This window comes from Ornithodoros turicata, chromosome 1 (assembly GCF_037126465.1).
Source record: "Ornithodoros turicata isolate Travis chromosome 1, ASM3712646v1, whole genome shotgun sequence".
Taxonomy (NCBI): domain Eukaryota; kingdom Metazoa; phylum Arthropoda; class Arachnida; order Ixodida; family Argasidae; genus Ornithodoros; species Ornithodoros turicata.
The window spans coordinates 132,700,937-132,727,282 of NC_088201.1; the positions used below are offsets into that span (position 1 = coordinate 132,700,937).

The 26,346-nt window shown below is 45.9% G+C and overlaps 1 long non-coding RNA gene across 1 annotated transcript; it reads right to left on the bottom strand.

Annotated features, from left to right (window-relative positions):
• Positions 1 to 24,443: 24,443 nt before the first annotated feature.
• Positions 24,444 to 24,949, bottom strand: LOC135369148 (uncharacterized). The gene is made up of 2 exons (XR_010414939.1): positions 24,815 to 24,949; positions 24,444 to 24,759 (listed from the first exon to the last, which is right to left on the bottom strand). It is a non-coding gene; the product is annotated as an uncharacterized LOC135369148 (long non-coding RNA).
• Positions 24,950 to 26,346: the final 1,397 nt, after the last annotated feature.

Sequence of the window (26,346 nt, forward strand, 5' to 3'; positions counted from 1 at the left end):
GCCTAAGGAAAACGTAATCCAAGCACGGTACTCCTTTCGCTGCCGAGTTCAGGGCACTGATGAGGCCTTTGATACGTTCTTAACGGACTTGAAGCTGCGTGCCAAAGCATGTAATTTTCAAGCACAAACTGACAAAATGATACGAGACCAAGTTGTCTTCGGGGTTGAAATTAACGCTCTACGAACAGACATTTTAAAGCACGTGGATCCAACCCTTGACAACGTAGTTAAAATATGTCTTGCACATGAGTCAGCGGCAACGCAACTGAAGGCATTCCAAGACAACTCACCTGCGAAACTAACCGAGAGTGTCATTAACGCCATACGATGCAAAGAACAGCGTTCCAAAACGAAGCCAACTCAGACAGGTAGCAACGAAAACAAGAAGGAAGTGCAGAACTGTCGCTATTGTGGGTGACGACATAAGCGGCTGAGAAGTGAATGCCCAGCTTGGACTAAAAATTGTGCAAAGTGCGGTAAAAAGAATCATTTTGCAAAAGTATGCAAAGCGGGCAAAGTTCACGGTTTGCAAGAAGACAGTCCCATTTGTTCTGAAGAGGAAGTGCTTCACGTATCCACAAATAATGACAAGAAACGAATATTCGCAACTATGCTACTTGAAGATGGCAGCGCAGTGAAATTCCAGGTAGACAGCGGAGCAACCTTGAACGTGATTCCTGCGAAGTTCGTTGAAGGCAGGAAGCTGAGCCCAACAACAGCTCTGAGAGCTTGGAATAGGAGTACGGTTACACCAGTCGGGACCTGCCAACTCTGGATAAGGAATGTAAAGCAACGAAAGACTCGCTCTCTCGTTGAATTTGTTGTGGTAAAAGAAGATTACACACCTCTACTCGGCAAGGATGTGTCCGAAAAAATGGGTCTTCTCACTTTTAACTATGACCTCGTGTCACAAGTATATGAGGAGACAGCTATCTTTGACAAGCACAACGATGTGTTTAATGAAGAACTTGGACATTTGTCAGGAAAGGTACATCTGACCGTGGACCCAACTGTACAACCACAACTATGCACCACCAGCAGAGTGCCGGTGAACATTAAGGCTGAAGTCAAAAAGCTACTTGACAAACTCGAAGCTAACGGTGTAATCACCTCTGTAGATGAGCCGACCCCGTGGGTGAACAGAATGGTCATTGCAGAAAAGAAGTCGGGAGAAATGCGCATCTGCATAGATCCACAAGCCTTAAACAAAGCATTGCAAAGAGAGGTTCATCCTCTGCCAGTGCTTGATGACCTCTTGCCAGATCTTGCAGAGGCAAAAGTGTTCTCCAGGTTTGATCTCAGAAACGGATACTGGCACTGCGAACTCGACGAAGAATCAAGTTTGCTGACAACTTTTCAAACGCCATTTGGAAGAAAGAGATGGCTCAGACTGCCATTCGGGTTGAAGGTCAGCAGCGAAATATTTCAGAAGCATCTTCAAATGGCACTACAGGACATGCCTGGTGTAGTCTGTGTGGCCGACAACATTCTAGTCTACGGCGTAGGTTCCACTCAAGGACAAGCGCAAGAAGACCACAATAATAAGGTTGAGAAGCTGCTAAATCGATGCCGTCAAGAGGGCATCAAACTCAACAAAAGGAAATGTGAGCTTAACAAGGCAGAAACTCTCTTTTTGGGACACAGACTTACAAAGGAAGGTCTTGCAGTAGACACAGAGAAGGTGAAGGCAATTACAGGGATGCTACCACCCCAAGATGTGCAAGGAGTGCAACGATTCTGCGGCATGGCTAACTATCTTTCGCGCTATATGCCACGTCTGTCCAGCGAACTAGAACCGTTGCGGAGACTAACCATGAAAGATACGCCATGGATATGGGGAGCTGAGCAAGATGCAGCCTTCAACAAGGTCAAGAGCATGGTTACGCAAACCCCAGTGCTTGCATACTACGACAACAAAAAGGAGTTGACTATACAATGCGACGCCAGCAAAGACGGACTAGGCGCAGTCCTGCTACAGGAAGGACATCCATTGGAATTTGCAAGCAGAGCTCTAAGTCAACCAGAGACCAGATATGCTCAGATTGAGAAGGAGATGCTCGCAATCAAATTCGCCCTGCAGAGGTTTCACCAATACACTTATGGAAGAAAGACAACGGTCATTACTGACCACAAGCCTGTACAAGCAATCAAACAAAAGTCGCTCTCACAAATGCCCCGACGACTACAAGGAATGATGCTTCAGGTACAAAGGTACAACGTAGACATTGTCTACCAACCAGGAAAGATGGTCGTCATTGCAGATACCCTCTCACGAGCATACCTCGAGCAAGACACTGAAAATGAGGAAGCGCCCATTGTGAATGTTATCACACACATACCAGTACGTCCGGCAACGCTGGAAAAGGTGCGCAAAGCCACAGCAGGCGACGCGACATCCCAAGTACTTGCGGAAATGATAACAACGGGATGGCCAGACGATAAAGCGAAGGTCCCACCGGAAGCGTTACCATACTTTACGTTTCGCGAAGAGCTGAGTGTGGAAGACGGACTACTATACCGAGGACAAAGGCTGGTAATACCAAAGGAAATACGAACAGAGATCAAACAGAAGCTTCACGCGTCCCACATGGGCATTGAAAGCTGTCTCCGGCGAGCAAGAGAATGTGTATACTGGCCGGGAATCAGCGCTGAACTGAAAGAACTTGTACGAGCTTGTGACATTTGCCAGGCACACATGACAAAACAACAAAAGGAACCGCTGATGTCCCACCCTGTTCCGGCAAATCCCTGGGAGAAAATAGGCGTGGACTTAATGGAATGCGCAGGACGTCATTTTCTCGTCACGGTCGACTACCTCAGCAACTTCTGGGAAGTGGACGAACTCCGTTCCACAACGAGTGACGCAGTTATCAGAAAGCTGAAAGCTCACTTCGGCAGATATGGCATTCCGCTAAAAGTGTTCACGGATAATGGACCCCAATTTGCCAGCCAGCAGTTCGCCCTGTTCGCGAATGAATGGGACTTTAGGCATCACACGAGCAGCCCACACTACCCGCAATCAAACGGCATGGTTGAGTCTGCAGTGAAAACGGCGAAGAAACTAATAACGAAAGCACTCGAGAGTGGGCGAGAACCACAGCTAGCTTTCCTTGACTACAGGAACACACCCCAGCAAGGAACACAAATGTCGCCCGCACAAGCATTTCTAGGGCGCAGAACGCGAACCACACTACCTACAACGGAGGTCCTCTTGCAGCCGAGATATGGGACACCACAAATAGCAAAGCAAGCACAACAAAGACGAAGTGCCACTTACTACAACAAAAGTGCGAAGCAGCTCAGTGAGCTACAACCAGGACAGACTGTAAGAGTACAACTAGTGGCAAGCACGAGCAAATGGAAGCTCGGGACAATAACGAGAAAATGTGGACCATGTTCATACGAAGTTCGCAGCGAGGGCCAACTTCTCAGACGCAATCGCGTACATCTACGTGAAGTCCCTCACGACGAGAAGAAGCACAATGAACCAATATCCATCTCTCAAAGATGCAGTCGACCGAACCAACCCCTGTTGGACCACAATGACCTGCTGGACACAGAAGACAACGCTTGCAACACCCCTCCAACAATACAAGAGGGGGATCAGCACCGGCCTACAAGAGATCGAAGACCGCCCCGCCGTTTCAAGGACTTTCTGTTTCACTAAGCTTGCAGTTATGTTGCATTTATTTAAAGAAGACAAGCGATTTCTTTCAAAGGGGAGGATGTTTAGAGATGTATAAGCCAGATGGCATCACTCCTCACAGGCGCATCATATAACACCCCTGCTCAGACGCCCTCTATACGCTCCACAAATATATATATAGTGTGCACGCAAGTGTACCTCTCTCTCTGTACGCAGCAATGTAGTCAACCAGTTATACAGTTCAATAAACGTCCTATAAGGACACGAAACACGAGGTTCATCTAAATTTTCTGTATATCCGCGGCTGCTACGGAGCAAGATGTTTCTCCGTGTGTATGTAATCCCACTCCTTTTTTGGCGTCTAAGACGCTAGAAGTATAAATAAATAAATAAATAATAAATAAATAAATAAGTTGTGTCCTCTTATTGCCCCATCTCTCAAGATGTGTGTACTGCCGCCGACGAACGACGGAAGAGGGGCGACCACACATCAGGTCCCAAACGAACAACAATCTTTATTCTTTGTATCACTCTTTTAAAGGTTGTCAATTGCCGCCTAGCGACATCTAGAACTCAAAAGCACATGTGCATAACCTCATAAGTAAAACACCAAGTGAAATGAGATAACAGCAAGACCGCGGTGCTTATCAAGAGATAAGGCACAACATAACATCTCTTCCCCTGTAATACAATTATTAGTGTTGTTAGTTCAACAATTTACATAGTACAATCCAACATCAAAAGATCAAACTTCAATCGCTCCACTTCAACAAGCAATTAATGCAAAACATAATTTGGAAGGTAAGCTGGACATTGTCGAAGTCTGCGGGGCCTGCTGCTCCTCTGGTGGCGGTTCTCTCACCACTCGTTGGTCTTCTCGCTGCTCAGGTGAAGGATTGACAGATCCCTGTTCAGGGCTATCCGTTCCAGTCACCACACACTCGGTAGCCAGTCCCTCATGTTCCTGGTCCACTTGGATACCATCTGACGGAACACTTGGTCCACAATCACACGCACTGAAAGCTCCCTCATCAACGATCGGCACTGACCACTCCAACGAATCGGTTACATCTGCAGAACCATTCCGTGGGTATACCGCCAACTTCGATGCGTTCCATACGCGTCGATCCTCCAAAAGAAAGGAATGGCTGCCACACTTCTTTAACACCCTCAGCGGCTTTGAGAATCGGGGCATGGCTTTCTTCCTCTCCTTGAGTCTTATATGCACATAGTCTCCAGGACTAAACTGAGGAGTCTTTGCACCTCTACGTACGTCAGTGTACCTTTTTATGCAGTCCTGACGACCCAACACTTTCCGACGAATATCATCTGCTCCAGCTGAGACTCAAGGTACTGGTATGCCAGACACGTGCAACATTGTACGCGGCATCCTGCCATGTAGTAAAACTGCTGAGGCACATTCCGTTGTCGTGTGGGGCGTGCATCGAAAGGCCAGAAGACCCTGTTGTACAACTTCAGGTACCGGCTTCCCTTGTAATAGTGCTAGTTGGACTTGATCCTTCAAAACCCTGTTAAATCGTTCGACTAAACCGTTCGCCTGTGGATAATAGACCGATGAGAACAAATGCTTCACTCCACGACCCCTCAGAAACTGTTCAAAGATTACTGCTGTAAACTGCGGTCCATGGTCCGAAACTAGTTCTTCCGGTAATCCTTCCCGGCTGAAGACTTGCTGAAGGAACCCAATGACTGCCTGTGACATCACTGTTCCCACAAAGGCGACCTCCGGCCACATACTATAATGGTCCATCAAACATATTGTTACGGACTGCCCAACGTGATGATGGCAATGGTTTAATGAGAGAATGAGAATGCGCGTGACATGAGTCGCCGTCACAATGCTCCCCTTCCCTGAAGTCGTGACCTCCTGGGCACGATGGTCAATGTGGATGAGCGAGGATGTCAGGTCATGGACGTGGATGTCAGTGGACGAAAGATGTGGTGACGCTGTGCTGCCCGCAGTAGACCGGTGTCTCCGGTCCGCTTGCCATGCCTGACCGCCCCTGTACGCTGCTGTCCTGGGCGTCGTTTATCTACGGGGCTGGGGATCGTCTGGTCAGGTCCGTCGTGGTCGTCTGGTCTATTGCGTCGTCTGGGCGGGCTGGGGCGGCAATGACCATCACAGCAGCGTTGGGGCCAGAGGTGCAGCAATAGTACAAGAAGGGAGTCACCGGTTATGTTCCGTAGATGTTCTTGTAGAGGATGTTTGAGGAGAAGCAAGCCCTGCACCTCCACCAAAATGTTACGGACAGCACAGCGTGATGATGGCAATGGTTTAATGAGAGAATGCGCGTGACCTGAGTCGTCGTTGTCGTCACAATATCGTGAATCTGCAACTGGGCGTCGTGCACTCAAACGGCCCCACGATGTCTATTGCCAACTTCTGCCATGGCTTCTCAGGCAGTGGCACCGGTTGAAGTGGTACCGGCGACACCTTTGCAGACTTGTCAGCTGACAGACAAACAGCGCAGTTTCTCACGTATTCTTCTACTTGCTGGTCCATGGCAATCCACCAATACGTGCTCCGTATGCTCTGCTGTGTTCTGACCATTCCTTGGTGGGACTGATGTGCCTGGGCAATTATCCTGCTCGTCAGTGTCTTGGGAACTACTACTCTTTCCCCTCTGAAGACCACTCCGTCGACAACAGACAGCTCCTCACGCACTTCGTAGAATGGCCCGACCTCTTCCGGCACCTTTTGTTTGGCTGGCCAACTTGTTGTGATGTATTCCATAATCTTTCGCAACAGTTCATCTTCCTCGTACTCGTTTCGGTTTCTGTTACCGAGTGTATAGCGACGCATTCGCAAATGAGCGTACCTCGGAAGCTCCGCGCGTCGCTTTGCAGCTGTTCTACTATGCATGTTCATCGCCGCAATGTACAAATTCCAATGCGCAGCCCCCAACAGCTTTGTAATAAGCTGCTATGATATTCGAAAAAAATCGAATATTCGAACTTTTAGGAATATTCGAAAACTTCGAATATAAAATTTTCGAATACGAATCGAATATCGCAAATATTCGATTCGTATTCGAAATTTCGAATATTCGCACACCTCTAATTTTTTATTTTTCAGACCCTTTCACTATGCCGCGATGCCGCTCCGCCATCTCGGACCAGACGACCAGACGTCCGAGATGGCGGAGCGGCATCACCATCATTCACCATCAGAGCCAATCTTGCGATAACTTCCCATATCTCTACAGCCAAGTAAGTTGTGTCCTCTTATTTGTCTCATCTCTCAAAAGGTGCACCACTAAGATTCCCTACATTTGACCATGTATTTTTTATTTTGCAGACCCCTCCGCTATGCCACTCCCCTGTCTCCCGAACAAGACGCTAGATCCTGAGGTACAGGCGTCGCCACCCTTAACCGTAGCGCGGGAGCGCGTGGCCTGCTTGCATGCCAGCGCCGTCTTGTGTCGATGATGGGGCGTGCTGGGGTGGAGACTCTGGGGCCCTGGTGCACAAGCGCCCCCTCTCGACAGGGGCACGGCAAGCACGCACGGACCACCTACTCGGTTAGCTATCTGCAGACACTTCAGCGATAAGAAAATCAGTATACGAGCAAAAATATCAATGTTTCTTTGGCATATTTGCATCCACACAAACACGTTACCAAATCTTTCCTCAGCACCATGAAACAAAAACAAAAAAAACCTGTGATAACACATATCATAGTGAACAGAATGCTCAGAGCAAACATGGGTGAGCCTACAGTGTTTGCATATGTCTCAAACTTATTTCAGAATATTGTGCCCCTCAAGCTCGCCCTTCCGCAAACCGGCATTTAGATAAAGCGTGGTAGATAACGCACACGCGCGGTTATTGTGCCTGTTTTGCGAAGGCGTAAGGTGATACTATCCAGAAGGTGATCCATTCGTACCATGCCGATTACCCTGAGCTCAACCGATCGAGAAGGGGCGCTCGTGTACCATGGTCTTAGAGCCTCCACCCCAGCATCGACGCAAGGCGGCGCTGGCATGCAAGCAGGCCACGCGCTCCCGCGCTACGGTTAAGGGTGGCGACGCCTGTACAGTGCCCTAGAAGTATGGTGGCTAGATGAATATTGTCTGGTGTGAGGAGCGCCCACAGCCTCCTATCCGACGGAGCGGGACTCTTGCGGAAGACGGCCGCCAGGCGCGCTGCTCCACGGATGTATGCTAGTTTCTGGGCGCTCTGGCTGGTCCCCGGGCGGAGTTCTTTCGCCGTGACATATCAGAGGGTGGGATAGCGACGCTGTCGCGTCTTTGAAGTGCTTTATTTTACTTTATCGTCGGCTGTGCACTGTTTCTATGGAATGGTGAACCTTTAGCAGACTTCTGACGCCCCTGTGACGAAAAAGCGGCGTGCAAAAACGAACAGAGCGCCGACCATCCGTCGTCGTACATGAACAAATTCAACAGGGGGGCCCACGCTACTATTCAGAAACACTCTTCAAGCTTGTCTTCAAACTTGAAGATACCTTCACAATGCTGTTTTCATATCATAAAAGGCATGCAGACAGCCTACTAGAAATTGGCATGTGCTAGGGGCAGTCATGGGCAGTACTTGATGTACCAAGATAGTAACGAAAATCTCCAACCAAGTTACAGGACGGGGATACCCGACGTTTCGGAGCCAGTTCGGCTCCTTCCTCAGGGGTGACCAAGTACTCAATTAGAACATTAAGTACATTTCTGTGTACTTTACTTTAAGTACATTTTAAACCGCGTACTTTGTACCGTACTTAAAGTACTTTTTTTCAAATACTTTCCCATCAAGTACTCAAGTACACAAACTTGGGCTTCAGACAAAAAGTCACAAAAGAGTATCAAAAATGCTCATCAAATGCCCATTATTGCTTTTAGTGGGATGCTGTACCAAGAGTCCGTCTGACATTTTACCAAAAAGGATTTTTGTGCTGTTAAGGGGCATATTTGTCGAAGCAAATTTATTGTTGAGAGGCCTGGAACGTTGAAAAAGTATCAGCACTTCTATGATTATGTAAAACGAATGGAATGCACAGACATCCCACATTATAACACTGCAACCGGCAGCACAATGACTTGGTCAATTGTCATTTCAGTTCTTCCAATGCAGGGTTCTATGCTTTTTTATATTGTTTCGTTCATTGGCAATTAATAATCATTTTATGTCACAGTGTGTGATTGCATTACATGATGAACACTCTGAAAGACACACATGCTTTACTTTTTACATTTTTTAATTGGTCACATGGATTAGATTGCTGCAGATCACAGTCGTATAAAAATCATGGCTTGCATTGTGCTTCATCCTTTTTTATTTTCTTCGTATTCTTTTTCAAACATGTTGTATTTCAAAAAGCACCATGGAATGGCCAGAAATATATAATCTCCGTTGGCCTGTGCTTTTCCCCCCCTTGAAATTTCCTAGCCTGTTATAACAGAAGATTAGTACCGGAACACCACACTAGGCAGGTGATCTTCGATCAGTCAGGGTATAATACATAATACAGCACAGCTGACTGATTACCTCTCTACATGTAACTGCAAATTATGTCATCTGATTAAGTCCATATTCACGGGTTAGCACTTAACCTAGGGCTTTATGGCTTTAGAGCATTTGTCAACAATGCTCCCTAAAGTTTTGCCAGACAAGCAAGACACATATACTAAACAGTGAAATGCAAAGTGTACAAATTAAATTCGCAATGTACTTGATGAATACTTGAAGTACTTTGCCTAGTACTTTGTACTTTACTTGAAGTACATTTGGAATTGGGTACTTTGTAGTGTACTTGAATTACTAATGACGCCAGGTACTTGGTACTTTACTTTAAGTACAATTTTGAGGTACTTTCCCCATCACTGACAATGAGCATCATTGAGCATGTTGGCTGTCGAACCCATAGCGAATATCTCACAATGAACATTGTAAAATTCTATGCTGTGATGAGGATGCACTTCCCCGTAAAGGGCATTAACCGTCCTCGCGCAGAGCGGAGCAAAAAACAGAAACTTTCAAAGGGGGCGCGTCTCCATCAGTGAATACACTTATGTGAGCATTCAGACCCGTGTACAGATGTTCTTTGTTTTCATTGTGTGCATATGTATGTACATATACTATATCATGATGAGGGGACGAAACAGGTTGTTGCTATTGCTGTGTATAATAAATCTTGTTTTGACATTGCGAGGTTGAAATTTGGAGGTGATCGTGTCTTCATTGACTGATAGGAAACTTTATACATCGAGGAACAAAAAGAAAGATTAACCGGCCTCGTTGCTGTGACATTAAAAAAAAAAAAAGAACTAAAAGTAAGAATGAACAAAGAAAAGTAACCTGATAAAAGAAAGAGATACAAAAGTTGAAAAGGAGGGTTGCCATCAGCTTTGTGACGTCCAAGCTACGCATGGGGCATACAAAGCTGAATACCTGTTCCTTTGCGTGCTTGAATAAGCGGTCTTTAGTGTGTTTTAAGCTATTACCATTACTGTTTTGTTTTCCATTGATATTTACCCCCCACCGTTTCATTCCTCCGCAAAACTTCTCGGCCACATGGGCGAAAACGACCCGTTCAGCAGACACGCTTCGGGAGCGTTCGGGAGAATCTTCGCATACATCCGTGTTGGCGCGCCACTTGACGGCGTCTTCCGCGAACGGGCCGCCTCGGCTGCGCCGCCCCTCACACCAGACAATATTCATCTAGCCACCATACTAGAAGAGTCTTCTAGGGCACTGTACCTGAGGTACAGTGGCTAGAAGGAGAAGTGTGCCGGGCGCCGGGAAATAAGCGCACAAAACTGCAATGAAAGATCCAGGTGGCGCTGGTCGCAGTAGGCGAGTTACCTCCCGAAGGGCTCCTACGAGGGAAGTTGCGGAGTTCGGCACTAAACCCGAGGATTTCACGTTAACTTGAAAAGGAATCTTGTTGGTACTTGATTCATGTCCTCTTAATTATGCAGCGATAACTACGAGAACACGAGCACGCGCAATTTTTAAACAAAGAAAGAAATAAATAAAAAATAGAGTCATGGTCGTACAGTACTGAACACATTTATATTTTACCGAGACATCATAGTGAATATTTTCAAATGGCATATTTTCAAGCAAAAATAGCGTATTTTCGTTGAACATAAGTGAGGAGACAAGCGAGCTGCTGTATACATGTACGATTGAACGGAAACATCTCGTTGATTTCCGTTCAAGCGTATTTTCAAATGCTTCCGTCGCTCTCTTTTTGACACATTCTCCTTATTCAAAAAAATTTGAGAGAGAAAGAAAAAAAGAGACTTTGTAAGAGAATGCAGTCGTGTGACTAAAAAGATATGAAACACGTCTAATCAGTTCATTGCAGTGCACGTCACTGTTCAAGCCTTAGATTGGTCAAGGACTTGCATAAATAACAAACAACGTTGGGCTAATTGGTAAGCATACGACATGGTAGAAAGCGCACAAAAACGCGGACTAGAAGAAGACGACAACACCAGCACTGTCTTGTGTCTTCTTCTTCTAGTCCGTGTTTTTGTGCGCACCATGACTTGCACAAAGTCAAAGATACGGGGGGCGTAGAGCTTCTGAGTGGAAAAATATAACGTAATTGCTGCTTCCAGCACTGAAATGAGCTTGGCCAGTCCATGGCCAGGGTATAGTAGACGTCGAAGCAGCTGGTGAACTCACTTTTTTGGGTCTGTGCGGCTTATGAAAATGATCTTCTAGTTTATATACAGCTCTTATAACCATGACCTATCCAGCCTATTCGCTCCCAATCTAGCAGACAGAAACCTGAATAAAGGTGCGTACAGGGTTTATTATGCGCGCTGTATACATTTTCTAAACAGGAATTCTTAGCCACTTTCTAACCAGCCCTTATCAAATTCTGTATTCAAGCTCACTGCATACAGCTTTTATACGGCAATTTTTCCGTTTTGTAACCAGTTCAGACTAAGTCTGTGTGCAGCAAAAACGGAATTTTGAACACGGAATTCCATTTCATTTTTTTTCTGATGCGTCATGTCATTGGCCATTCTTTCATGCGCCGTACGTTGACAGAGATTGCAAAATCGTTTCCATCACTGTTGATGCATAACGGGTTGAAGTTGTGCACCCGCGCACCAGAATCCAGGTTTATTTTGATGGGCGCACGTTCTTTGTGAAATACTTCGGCGCGTCCGGAAACAGGGCTGAAACGGCATCGTCCGTTAGCAGCGACCTGTCCCTCGAAATTTCAACGTTTTCGTCGCCAATGATGTGCCGAAGAATCCTCATGGTATACCCTTCCTCGAATTACCGTTCACACACAACGCAGTCAATTGCCAGTCCTTTCTCCGCGCGCTTTACGTTACGCGTCGACTCTTCTCTGCGAATAGTTTCCTTCGGTGGTCGGAACAGGAAGACCTCATGTTCGTCCTCACGGTGGCATGGACCATGTCGTGAAGACTAGATACCCAGACTTCGCTAACTGACACACAAAAGTTCCCAAAGAGACACAAATTGAACAAACAAATGCTCGAAACGACACACGTTGAGTTGACAAGTAAGCGTCTGCTTCCCGCGACCCGACTCGCCTAGTGGTTGCAGCGCCCTCTGCGACGCCAGAACTTGTCATTGCGGTTTGCGCTTCCCTATCGCATGGCATGTACAGTCCTCCTCAGGTACCCGAGGACGCGGCTGTACAGTATGTACCACTGCGCCCATACACCATGTTGCAAGCCCATTGGCCTAGACTGCGCGCGCGCTCCGATTGGTCGAGAACGTTTTGAAACCGCATTTTGTAGCGCGCATGTGCGTACAGCGCGGCCGTTTCAGCATAGTTTCGAAATAGCGTGGCCGGCATGTCGTCCTCCTGTGTTCGGTGGTGTCAATCGACAGAACAGTTTGCAGAAATATGTTCGTCCTTGTGAGTCTACGCGTGTTGTGCTGTTTCTGAACACAACTGTTATCCCACGAACAATTTGTCAACTGCGGTACCGGAGTGCTTCATGAGTTGGAGCGTGAAGAACAAGTTCGAGCGCCGTTGGACTTCGAGGACTGTCAACAAAGACAGCATTACGTGCCACACAAGCGCTTTTCGCTTCGCTATAATGGATGCACCGCAGGCAGCGAAAGAAGATGCTCATCATGAAATGGTACGCACTCATGAGACTGGCTCGGTATTAGGAGTTGAACGGTGTGTTCGTTCTGCTTCATGTTCCAACTTTGTCCCAGTGTGTCAGCAACGCAGTGGGCTTTGTACGCACAGTGCACCCATGTATCAGATCTTTGAATTAGTGCTTTGTATCAAATAAATCTTTATTTTACCCCAAAATCGCTTTAGTTATTTTGAATACCGAGTAACGGCGGCAGGCCTGAAATCCAGTAGAAGTCGATGGTAGCCAGGACCGACCGAAAAGCCAGCCAGACATGGAGGCTCCTGATTAGCCGACTGGTTGTGCATAATATCCACCACGTCGCAATTTGATTGGTCGTGTGCCCAGTGTTGTGTGAATTATCTCAAACTATGGGCTCTATGGGGAGCTGTTGGAGCCTGGCATGTATATGGCGCCCGGCACACTTCTCCTTCTAGCCACTGTACCAGAGGGGTATCATTGCCGCGCCACTCACTCTTCCAGGTGCTTCCGCGCAAAAATGTAGCTCCTATTTTTCATTGGCTGCTGCGTGGGACGCCTTGCATTCTAGTTGCCTCCGCGGGAAATCTCACAACGTCTTTTTCACCATCAGAGCCAATCTTGCGATTACTTCCCATATCTCTAGAGGTAAGTAAGTAAATTGTGTCCTCTTATTGCCCCATCTCTGAAGAGGTGCCCCATTAAAATTCACTCCATTCCACCATGTATTTTTTATTTTGCGGACCCTTTCCCTATGCCACTTCACTGTCTCGGACGTTTTTTCACCGTCAGAGCCAATCTTGCGATAACTTCCCATATTTCTACAGCCAAGTAAGTTGTGTCCTCTTATTGTCTCATCTCTCAAAAGGTGCACCACTAAGATTCCCTACATTTGACCATGTATTTTTTATTTTGCAGACCCCTCCGCTATGCCACTCCCCTGTCTCCCGACGTCTTTTTCACCATCAGAGCCAATCTTGCGATTACTTCCCATATCTCTAGAGGTAAGTAAGTAAATTGTGTCCTCTTATTGCCCCATCTCTCAAGAGGTGCCCCATTAAAATTCACTCCATTCCACCATGTATTTTTTATTTTGCGGACCCTTTCCCTATGCCACTTCACTGTCTCGGACGTTTTTTCACCGTCAGAGCCAATCTTGCGATAACTTCCCATATCTCTACAGCCAAGTAAGTTGTGTCCTCTTATTGTCTCATCTCTCAAAAGGTGCACCACTAAGATTCCATACATTTGACCATGTATTTTTTATTTTGCAGACCCCTCCGCTATGCCACTCCCCTGTCTCCCGACGTCTTTTTCACCATCAGAGCCAATCTTGCGATTACTTCCCATATCTCTAGAGGTAAGTAAGTAAATTGTGTCCTCTTATTGCCCCATCTCTCAAGAGGTGCCCCATTAAAATTCACTCCATTCCACCATGTATTTTTTATTTTGCGGACCCTTTCCCTATGCCACTTCACTGTCTCGGACGTTTTTTCACCGTCAGAGCCAATCTTGCGATAACTTCCCATATCTCTACAGCCAAGTAAGTTGTGTCCTCTTATTGTCTCATCTCTCAAAAGGTGCACCACTAAGATTCCCTACATTTGACCATGTATTTTTTATTTTGCAGACCCCTCCGCTATGCCACTCCCCTGTCTCCCGACGTCTTTTTCACCATCAGAGCCAATCTTGCGATTACTTCCCATATCTCTAGAGGTAACTAAGTAAATTGTGTCCTCTTATTGCCCCATCTCTCAAGAGGTGCCCCATTAAAATTCACTCCATTCCACCATGTATTTTTTATTTTGCGGACCCTTTCCCTATGCCACTTCACTGTCTCGGACGTTTTTTCACCGTCAGAGCCAATCTTGCGATAACTTCCCATATCTCTACAGCCAAGTAAGTTGTGTCCTCTTATTGTCTCATCTCTCAAAAGGTGCACCACTAAGATTCCCTACATTTGACCATGTATTTTTTATTTTGCAGACCCCTCCGCTATGCCACTCCCCTGTCTCCCGACGTCTTTTTCACCATCAGAGCCAATCTTGCGATTACTTCCCATATCTCTAGAGGTAAGTAAGTAAATTGTGTCCTCTTATTGCCCCATCTCTCAAGAGGTGCCCCATTAAAATTCACTCCATTCCACCATGTATTTTTTATTTTGCGGACCCTTTCCCTATGCCACTTCACTGTCTCGGACGTTTTTTCACCGTCAGAGCCAATCTTGCGATAACTTCCCATATCTCTACAGCCAAGTAAGTTGTGTCCTCTTATTGTCTCATCTCTCAAAAGGTACACCACTAAGATTCCATACATTTGACCATGTATTTTTTATTTTGCAGACCCCTCCGCTATGCCACTCCCCTGTCTCCCGACGTCTTTTTCACCATCAGAGCCAATCTTGCGATTACTTCCCATATCTCTAGAGGTAAGTAAGTAAATTGTGTCCTCTTATTGCCCCATCTCTCAAGAGGTGCCCCATTAAAATTCACTCCATTCCACCATGTATTTTTTATTTTGCGGACCCTTTCCCTATGCCACTTCACTGTCTCGGACGTTTTTTCACCGTCAGAGCCAATCTTGCGATAACTTCCCATATCTCTACAGCCAAGTAAGTTGTGTCCTCTTATTGTCTCATCTCTCAAAAGGTGCACCACTAAGATTCCCTACATTTGACCATGTATTTTTTATTTTGCAGACCCCTCCGCTATGCCACTCCCCTGTCTCCCGACGTCTTTTTCACCATCAGAGCCAATCTTGCGATTACTTTCCATATCTCTAGAGGTAAGTAAGTAAATTGTGTCCTCTTATTGCCCCATCTCTCAAGAGGTGCCCCATTAAAATTCACTCCATTCCACCATGTATTTTTTATTTTGCGGACCCTTTCCCTATGCCACTTCACTGTCTCGGACGTTTTTTCACCGTCAGAGCCAATCTTGCGATAACTTCCCATATCTCTACAGCCAAGTAAGCTGTGTCCTCTTATTGTCTCATCTCTCAAAAGGTGCACCACTAAGATTCCCTACATTTGACCATGTATTTTTTATTTTGCAGACCCCTCCGCTATGCCACTTCCCTGTCTCCCGACGTCTTTTTCACCATCAGAGCCAATCTTGCGATTACTTCCCATATCTCTAGAGGTAAGTAAATTGTGTCCTCTTATTGCCCCATCTCTGAAGAGGTGCCCCATTAAAATTCACTCCATTCCACCATGTATTTTTTATTTTGCGGACCCTTTCCCTATGCCACTTCACTGTCTCTGACGTTTTTTCACCGTCAGAGCCAATCTTGCGATAACTTCCCATATCTCTACAGCCAAGTAAGTTGTGTCCTCTTATTGTCTCATCTCTCAAAAGGTGCACCACTAAGATTCCATACATTTGACCATGTATTTTTTATTTTGCAGACCCCTCCGCTATGCCACTCCCCTGTCTCCCGACGTCTTTTTCACCATCAGAGCCAATCTTGCGATTACTTCCCATATCTCTAGAGGTAAGTAAGTAAATTGTGTCCTCTTATTGCCCCATCTCTCAAGAGGTGCCCCATTAAAATTCACTCCATTCCACCATGTATTTTTTATTTTGCGGACCCTTTCCCTATGCCACTTCACTGTCTCGGACGTTTTTTCACCGTCAGAGCCAATCTTGCGATAACTTCCCATATCTCTACAGCCAAGTAAGTTGTGTCCTCTTATTGTCTCATCTCTCAAAAGGTGCACCACTAAGATTCCCTACATTTGACCATGTATTTTTTATTTTGCAGACCCCTCCGCTATGCCACTCCCCTGTCTCCCGACGTCTTTTTCACCATCAGAGCCAATCTTGCGATTACTTCCCATATCTCTAGAGGTAAGTAAGTAAATTGTGTCCTCTTATTGCCCCATCTCTCAAGAGGTGCCCCATTAAAATTCACTCCATTCCACCATGTATTTTTTATTTTGCGGACCCTTTCCCTATGCCACTTCACTGTCTCGGACGTTTTTTCACCGTCAGAGCCAATCTTGCGATAACTTCCCATATCTCTACAGCCAAGTAAGTTGTGTCCTCTTATTGTCTCATCTCTCAAAAGGTGCACCACTAAGATTCCCTACATTTGACCATGTATTTTTTATTTTGCAGACCCCTCCGCTATGCCACTCCCCTGTCTCCCGACGTCTTTTTCACCATCAGAGCCAATCTTGCGATTACTTCCCATATCTCTAGAGGTAACTAAGTAAATTGTGTCCTCTTATTGCCCCATCTCTCAAGAGGTGCCCCATTAAAATTCACTCCATTCCACCATGTATTTTTTATTTTGCGGACCCTTTCCCTATGCCACTTCACTGTCTCTGACGTTTTTTCACCGTCAGAGCCAATCTTGCGATAACTTCCCATATCTCTACAGCCAAGTAAGTTGTGTCCTCTTATTGTCTCATCTCTCAAAAGGTGCACCACTAAGATTCCCTACATTTGACCATGTATTTTTTATTTTGCAGACCCCTCCGCTATGCCACTCCCCTGTCTCCCGACGTCTTTTTCACCATCAGAGCCAATCTTGCGATTACTTCCCATATCTCTAGAGGTAAGTAAGTAAATTGTGTCCTCTTATTGCCCCATCTCTCAAGAGGTGCCCCATTAAAATTCACTCCATTCCACCATGTATTTTTTATTTTGCGGACCCTTTCCCTATGCCACTTCACTGTCTCGGACGTTTTTTCACCGTCAGAGCCAATCTTGCGATAACTTCCCATATCTCTACAGCCAAGTAAGTTGTGTCCTCTTATTGTCTCATCTCTCAAAAGGTACACCACTAAGATTCCATACATTTGACCATGTATTTTTTATTTTGCAGACCCCTCCGCTATGCCACTCCCCTGTCTCCCGACGTCTTTTTCACCATCAGAGCCAATCTTGCGATTACTTCCCATATCTCTAGAGGTAAGTAAGTAAATTGTGTCCTCTTATTGCCCCATCTCTCAAGAGGTGCCCCATTAAAATTCACTCCATTCCACCATGTATTTTTTATTTTGCGGACCCTTTCCCTATGCCACTTCACTGTCTCGGACGTTTTTTCACCGTCAGAGCCAATCTTGCGATAACTTCCCATATCTCTACAGCCAAGTAAGTTGTGTCCTCTTATTGTCTCATCTCTCAAAAGGTGCACCACTAAGATTCCCTACATTTGACCATGTATTTTTTATTTTGCAGACCCCTCCGCTATGCCACTCCCCTGTCTCCCGACGTCTTTTTCACCATCAGAGCCAATCTTGCGATTACTTCCCATATCTCTAGAGGTAACTAAGTAAATTGTGTCCTCTTATTGCCCCATCTCTCAAGAGGTGCCCCATTAAAATTCACTCCATTCCACCATGTATTTTTTATTTTGCGGACCCTTTCCCTATGCCACTTCACTGTCTCGGACGTTTTTTCACCGTCAGAGCCAATCTTGCGATAACTTCCCATATCTCTACAGCCAAGTAAGTTGTGTCCTCTTATTGTCTCATCTCTCAAAAGGTGCACCACTAAGATTCCCTACATTTGACCATGTATTTTTTATTTTGCAGACCCCTCCGCTATGCCACTCCCCTGTCTCCCGACGTCTTTTTCACCATCAGAGCCAATCTTGCGATTACTTCCCATATCTCTAGAGGTAAGTAAGTAAATTGTGTCCTCTTATTGCCCCATCTCTCAAGAGGTGCCCCATTAAAATTCACTCCATTCCACCATGTATTTTTTATTTTGCGGACCCTTTCCCTATGCCACTTCACTGTCTCGGACGTTTTTTCACCGTCAGAGCCAATCTTGCGATAACTTCCCATATCTCTACAGCCAAGTAAGTTGTGTCCTCTTATTGTCTCATCTCTCAAAAGGTGCACCACTAAGATTCCATACATTTGACCATGTATTTTTTATTTTGCAGACCCCTCCGCTATGCCACTCCCCTGTCTCCCGACGTCTTTTTCACCATCAGAGCCAATCTTGCGATTACTTCCCATATCTCTAGAGGTAAGTAAGTAAATTGTGTCCTCTTATTGCCCCATCTCTCAAGAGGTGCCCCATTAAAATTCACTCCATTCCACCATGTATTTTTTATTTTGCGGACCCTTTCCCTATGCCACTTCACTGTCTCGGACGTTTTTTCACCGTCAGAGCCAATCTTGCGATAACTTCCCATATCTCTACAGCCAAGTAAGTTGTGTCCTCTTATTGTCTCATCTCTCAAAAGGTGCACCACTAAGATTCCCTACATTTGACCATGTATTTTTTATTTTGCAGACCCCTCCGCTATGCCACTCCCCTGTCTCCCGACGTCTTTTTCACCATCAGAGCCAATCTTGCGATTACTTTCCATATCTCTAGAGGTAAGTAAGTAAATTGTGTCCTCTTATTGCCCCATCTCTCAAGAGGTGCCCCATTAAAATTCACTCCATTCCACCATGTATTTTTTATTTTGCGGACCCTTTCCCTATGCCACTTCACTGTCTCGGACGTTTTTTCACCGTCAGAGCCAATCTTGCGATAACTTCCCATATCTCTACAGCCAAGTAAGCTGTGTCCTCTTATTGTCTCATCTCTCAAAAGGTGCACCACTAAGATTCCCTACATTTGACCATGTATTTTTTATTTTGCAGACCCCTCCGCTATGCCACTTCCCTGTCTCCCGACGTCTTTTTCACCATCAGAGCCAATCTTGCGATTACTTCCCATATCTCTAGAGGTAAGTAAATTGTGTCCTCTTATTGCCCCATCTCTGAAGAGGTGCCCCATTAAAATTCACTCCATTCCACCATGTATTTTTTATTTTGCGGACCCTTTCCCTATGCCACTTCACTGTCTCTGACGTTTTTTCACCGTCAGAGCCAATCTTGCGATAACTTCCCATATCTCTACAGCCAAGTAAGTTGTGTCCTCTTATTGTCTCATCTCTCAAAAGGTGCACCACTAAGATTCCATACATTTGACCATGTATTTTTTATTTTGCAGACCCCTCCGCTATGCCACTCCCCTGTCTCCCGACGTCTTTTTCACCATCAGAGCCAATCTTGCGATTACTTCCCATATCTCTAGAGGTAAGTAAGTAAATTGTGTCCTCTTATTGCCCCATCTCTCAAGAGGTGCCCCATTAAAATTCACTCCATTCCACCATGTATTTTTTATTTTGCGGACCCTTTCCCTATGCCACTTCACTGTCTCGGACGTTTTTTCACCGTCAGAGCCAATCTTGCGATAACTTCCCATATCTCTACAGCCAAGTAAGTTGTGTCCTCTTATTGTCTCATCTCTCAAAAGGTGCACCACTAAGATTCCCTACATTTGACCATGTATTTTTTATTTTGCAGACCCCTCCGCTATGCCACTCCCCTGTCTCCCGACGTCTTTTTCACCATCAGAGCCAATCTTGCGATTACTTCCCATATCTCTAGAGGTAACTAAGTAAATTGTGTCCTCTTATTGCCCCATCTCTCAAGAGGTGCCCCATTAAAATTCACTCCATTCCACCATGTATTTTTTATTTTGCGGACCCTTTCCCTATGCCACTTCACTGTCTCTGACGTTTTTTCACCGTCAGAGCCAATCTTGCGATAACTTCCCATATCTCTACAGCCAAGTAAGTTGTGTCCTCTTATTGTCTCATCTCTCAAAAGGTGCACCACTAAGATTCCCTACATTTGACCATGTATTTTTTATTTTGCAGACCCCTCCGCTATGCCACTCCCCTGTCTCCCGACGTCTTTTTCACCATCAGAGCCAATCTTGCGATTACTTCCCATATCTCTAGAGGTAAGTAAGTAAATTGTGTCCTCTTATTGCCCCATCTCTCAAGAGGTGCCCCATTAAAATTCACTCCATTCCACCATGTATTTTTTATTTTGCGGACCCTTTCCCTATGCCACTTCACTGTCTCGGACGTTTTTTCACCGTCAGAGCCAATCTTGCGATAACTTCCCATATCTCTACAGCCAAGTAAGTTGTGTCCTCTTATTGTCTCATCTCTCAAAAGGTACACCACTAAGATTCCATACATTTGACCATGTATTTTTTATTTTGCAGACCCCTCCGCTATGCCACTCCCCTGTCTCCCGACGTCTTTTTCACCATCAGAGCCAATCTTGCGATTACTTCCCATATCTCTAGAGGTAAGTAAGTAAATTGTGTCCTCTTATTGCCCCATCTCTCAAGAGGTGCCCCATTAAAATTCACTCCATTCCACCATGTATTTTTTATTTTGCGGACCCTTTCCCTATGCCACTTCACTGTCTCGGACGTTTTTTCACCGTCAGAGCCAATCTTGCGATAACTTCCCATATCTCTACAGCCAAGTAAGTTGTGTCCTCTTATTGTCTCATCTCTCAAAAGGTGCACCACTAAGATTCCCTACATTTGACCATGTATTTTTTATTTTGCAGACCCCTCCGCTATGCCACTCCCCTGTCTCCCGACGTCTTTTTCACCATCAGAGCCAATCTTGCGATTACTTTCCATATCTCTAGAGGTAAGTAAGTAAATTGTGTCCTCTTATTGCCCCATCTCTCAAGAGGTGCCCCATTAAAATTCACTCCATTCCACCATGTATTTTTTATTTTGCGGACCCTTTCCCTATGCCACTTCACTGTCTCGGACGTTTTTTCACCGTCAGAGCCAATCTTGCGATAACTTCCCATATCTCTACAGCCAAGTAAGCTGTGTCCTCTTATTGTCTCATCTCTCAAAAGGTGCACCACTAAGATTCCCTACATTTGACCATGTATTTTTTATTTTGCAGACCCCTCCGCTATGCCACTTCCCTGTCTCCCGACGTCTTTTTCACCATCAGAGCCAATCTTGCGATTACTTCCCATATCTCTAGAGGTAAGTAAATTGTGTCCTCTTATTGCCCCATCTCTGAAGAGGTGCCCCATTAAAATTCACTCCATTCCACCATGTATTTTTTATTTTGCGGACCCTTTCCCTATGCCACTTCACTGTCTCTGACGTTTTTTCACCGTCAGAGCCAATCTTGCGATAACTTCCCATATCTCTACAGCCAAGTAAGTTGTGTCCTCTTATTGTCTCATCTCTCAAAAGGTGCACCACTAAGATTCCATACATTTGACCATGTATTTTTTATTTTGCAGACCCCTCCGCTATGCCACTCCCCTGTCTCCCGACGTCTTTTTCACCATCAGAGCCAATCTTGCGATTACTTCCCATATCTCTAGAGGTAAGTAAGTAAATTGTGTCCTCTTATTGCCCCATCTCTCAAGAGGTGCCCCATTAAAATTCACTCCATTCCACCATGTATTTTTTATTTTGCGGACCCTTTCCCTATGCCACTTCACTGTCTCGGACGTTTTTTCACCGTCAGAGCCAATCTTGCGATAACTTCCCATATCTCTACAGCCAAGTAAGTTGTGTCCTCTTATTGTCTCATCTCTCAAAAGGTGCACCACTAAGATTCCCTACATTTGACCATGTATTTTTTATTTTGCAGACCCCTCCACTATGCCACTCCCCTGTCTCCCGACGTCTTTTTCACCATCAGAGCCAATCTTGCGATTACTTCCCATATCTCTAGAGGTAAGTAAGTAAATTGTGTCCTCTTATTGCCCCATCTCTCAAGAGGTGCCCCATTAAAATTCACTCCATTCCACCATGTATTTTTTATTTTGCGGACCCTTTCCCTATGCCACTTCACTGTCTCGGACGTTTTTTCACCGTCAGAGCCAATCTTGCGATAACTTCCCATATCTCTAGGCCAAGTAAGTTGTGTCCTCTTATTGCCCCACTAAGATTCCCTCCATTTCACCATGTATTTTTTATTTTGCAGACCCCTCCACTATGCCACTCCCCTGTTCTAGACGTGTTTTTCGCCGTCATAGCCAATTTTGCGATGACTTCCCATATCTCTACAGCCAAGTAAGTTGTGTCCTCTTATCAGTGGCGTAGCCACGGGGGGCTAGGTGGGGCCCGAGCCCTCCCTACCTGCCACTGACCGACCCATGCAAATCCGAGGAGAAAATAATATATGGGGGGGGGGGACCAGTGTGACGATCGCGAAAGTTCTTACAGTTCATGGCGTCTATCTAAGCGGCACACTTGAATGGTTTCCAAAGTATGAGCTTTTCAAAATCCTTTGAATCTCGTGACACCACCTCATTGGACATCACAGTATCATCGTATTGTGAATGTCCAAATCAATTATTTTCGTTCTTTTTTTTTTCAACTGCATGCTGCGGTGTGCACAAGCATTGTGTGTTGTCGCACCCAGGATCAGCGGGGGTGGGAGGGGGGTGGGTTTTCGTATAGAGCCCCCCCTACCTTGGAGGTCTGGCTACGCCACTGCCTCTTATTGCCCCATCTCTCAAGAGGTGCACCACTAAGATTCCCTCCAGACCGTCACTTGGTTCTACTTCAGGAAGCTGGAGAACATGTTGCTGATGTCGTATCGTTCCCAGGCATACCGCAGTGAAGGGAATTTCGGTCCTCATTGGGTCGGATCAAATGTGGAAATTGCTGAAAGGAGAGATCCAACGTTACGGATCAAACGATGAAATCGTTGCCATCAACTCCAAACCAGGATGGACAGTTCCCTTCGGAACGACCACGACTCCTTTCCTCCTGGCTGCAACGCTGCATCACCGCTTTCGTCACATCACTGACGATCTAAGGGACACCGCAAGCGACTTGTTATCCTCATTTTACGTGGACGACCTGGTAACAGGAGCTGATAACGTCGAACAAGCCACGAGGATGCATCGTCAGGCTTTGGCAATCATTGAACAGGCTGGAATGCGCCTGAGGAAATGGGCATCGAATGAACCCCGGTTACAGTCTGTGTTCAAAAAGGGTGAGACTGACGAGTCGATACATCACAAGGTACTTGGAATTCCTTGGAATACCAAAACTGACAGCTTGATGCCTAATTTGGAAACCGTAAAAACGTTTGTGGCAACTTCACCAGTAACCAAAAGGAACATACTCCAAGGCACCGCGAGACTGTTTGACCCTTAGGGATTCCTCAGTCCATTTACGTTCAGGGCCCGATCCATGTTTCAAGACCTATGGAAGAAAAAGGTTGGATGGGACGAAGATATCCCATGTGATGCTCAGCAGAAGTGGATCGAATGGCGTAATGAAGGGTCTACATTATCAGCACTAGAGTTTCCCCATTGCGTCGTTCCAGCGAATGCATCTGCGTTTCAAATGCATATATTTTGTGATGCCAGTCCTTTTGGTTACGGGGCTGTGGCTTACCTGAGAACCGCAAACACAAAGGGCGAGATTTCAACGCATTTATTACTCTCAAAAATTTGTCTAGCACCTATCAAGCAGCTCTCTCTTCCTGGACTAGAGCTTGTTGGAATGCTTATCGGAGCGAGAATGCTCACTTACCTGCAAAGAACACTGTATAAATTCCAGTTCGACTATTTTATGTGGACCGACTCCATGATCGCATTGTGGTGGATACGACGCTGGCCAACCGAATGGAAAGTGTTTCCCAGGCAAAAATCTGGAGTGGGACCACTTCAAAGTGGTTTATTGGACAGGTCCCACTTTGAGTGTGGGACCACTTAGTGACTGGGACCAGTTGAAAGTGGAACCAGCTTCACGATGGTCCCACTTGAAGTGGAACCAGTGGAATTGACCCAGTGGTCCCCTCTGCTAAGTGGTCCGGGATCCGGCTACTTAGCAGCTGGGACCACTGAATGCATGACCGAAAATAATGCGTAGAAATGCACATATTGCTCAAGTAATTACCGTTTATTCTGCTAAAAGCATACACTGAGCAGAAAGAAATAATCAATACATCTCTACATTTACATACCACGTAGTATAAGTCTGATCACTCACTGTGTCTAGACAAAGCATATGCCTGACTGTGCGATGCACTCACGGACCACAGGGAGCTTTCGTTCGTTGGCCACCTCACATCTTGTATTTTCTTAGAGAAGATGACACAACACTCCTGTTTTCCATGCAGGTCGCGACATACACCCCATTCCTCTTCACCGTACGTTCGGAATCTTCTTATCCTGTTTCTCTTCAAGTTCCTCCGAAGTTTCTAAAATGAAACATCTAATTAATAGTAATCAAAACATCACGGTCATCACTCATACCTGCAAACATTCGCGACGTGCAGTCCGATTGGCGTTTCACAGTGCGTTCTTGCCTCTACGCCGTTTACGTATTCTTGGCGTCAAAACTCTTCCGGGAAATCGACATTGTGTTGCACAGGAGCCATTGTCTTACAAAGCGCACTGAAACACACGTAAATACTGCACAGGAGATACACCATCACCATCCTTGCGACTGTTACTGAAGACAAAACCAACTTGCCGCGACGCCAGTCCTCCTCAGGTACCCGCGGACGCGGCTGTAGAGTATGTACCACTGCGCCCATACACCATGTTGCAAGCCCATTGGCCTAGACTGTGCGCACGCTCCGATTGGTCGAGAACGTTTTGAAATCGCATTTTGTAGCGCGCATGTGCGTACAGCGTCTCGGCCGTTTCAGCATAGTTTCGAAATAGCATGGCCGGCATGTCGTCCTCCTGTGTTCGGTGGTGTCAATCGACAGAACAGTTTGCAGAAATATGTTCGCTGATTTATTCGTGCGTTATTGTGAGTCTACGCGTGCTGTGCTGTTCCTGGACACAACTATTATCCCACGAACAATTTGTCAACTGCGGTACCGGAATGCTTCATGAGTTGGAGCGTGAAGAAAACGTTCGGGCGCCGTTGGATTTCGAGGACTGTCAACAAACACAGGATTACGTGCCACAGAAGCGCTTTTCGATTCGCTATAATGGATGCACCGCAGGCAGCGAAAAAAGATACTCATCATGAAATGGTACGCACTCATGAGACTGGCTCTCGGTATTAGGAGTTGAACGGTGTGTTCGTTCTGCTTCATGTTCGAACTTTGTCCCAGTGTGTCAGCAACGCAGTGGGTTTTGTACGCACAGGACACCCATGTATCAGATCTTTGAATTAGTGCTTTGTATCAAATAAATCTTTATTTTACCCCAAAATCGCTTTAGTTATTTTGAATACCGAGTAACGGCGGCAGGCATGAAATCCAGTAGAAGTCGATGGTAGCCAGGACCGACCGAAAGGCCAGCCAGCATGGGGGCTCCTGATTGGCCGACTGGCTGTGCATAATATCCACCACGTTGCAATTTCATTGGTCGTCTGCCCAGTGTTGTGTGAATTATCTCAAACTATGGGCTCTATGGGGAGCTGTTGGAGCCTGGCGACGCGTCGAAGTTCAAAGTTCTAACCGGTTCTAACTGCCACCTGCCACTCTCGCCCTCTCGCTCCGTCGCTCGCCTCTCGCTCTCTCCTCTCCCTCTCGGCTCTCGCCGTTTGAAGTTTGAATTGCCGTGGCGTCTTCACATTGCATCAGCCTCTGCAATTACATTTTCTTTTTTTGTTGTTGTCTTTCTTCTAATATTTAGCTTAATTTTTGTTGTTGTTGAGATGTATTTTTTTACATTTCCCTGGTACTTAATATGTTATGATATTCACCTCAGATGAGAATGTGCACGAATTGGAGTTACAACATTCGCAGACGCGCGCACCTGGATAAACAGCAATAAAAAGAGACCATGCCTGTGCTAAAATAGATCAGAGTAATATATCAAACAAA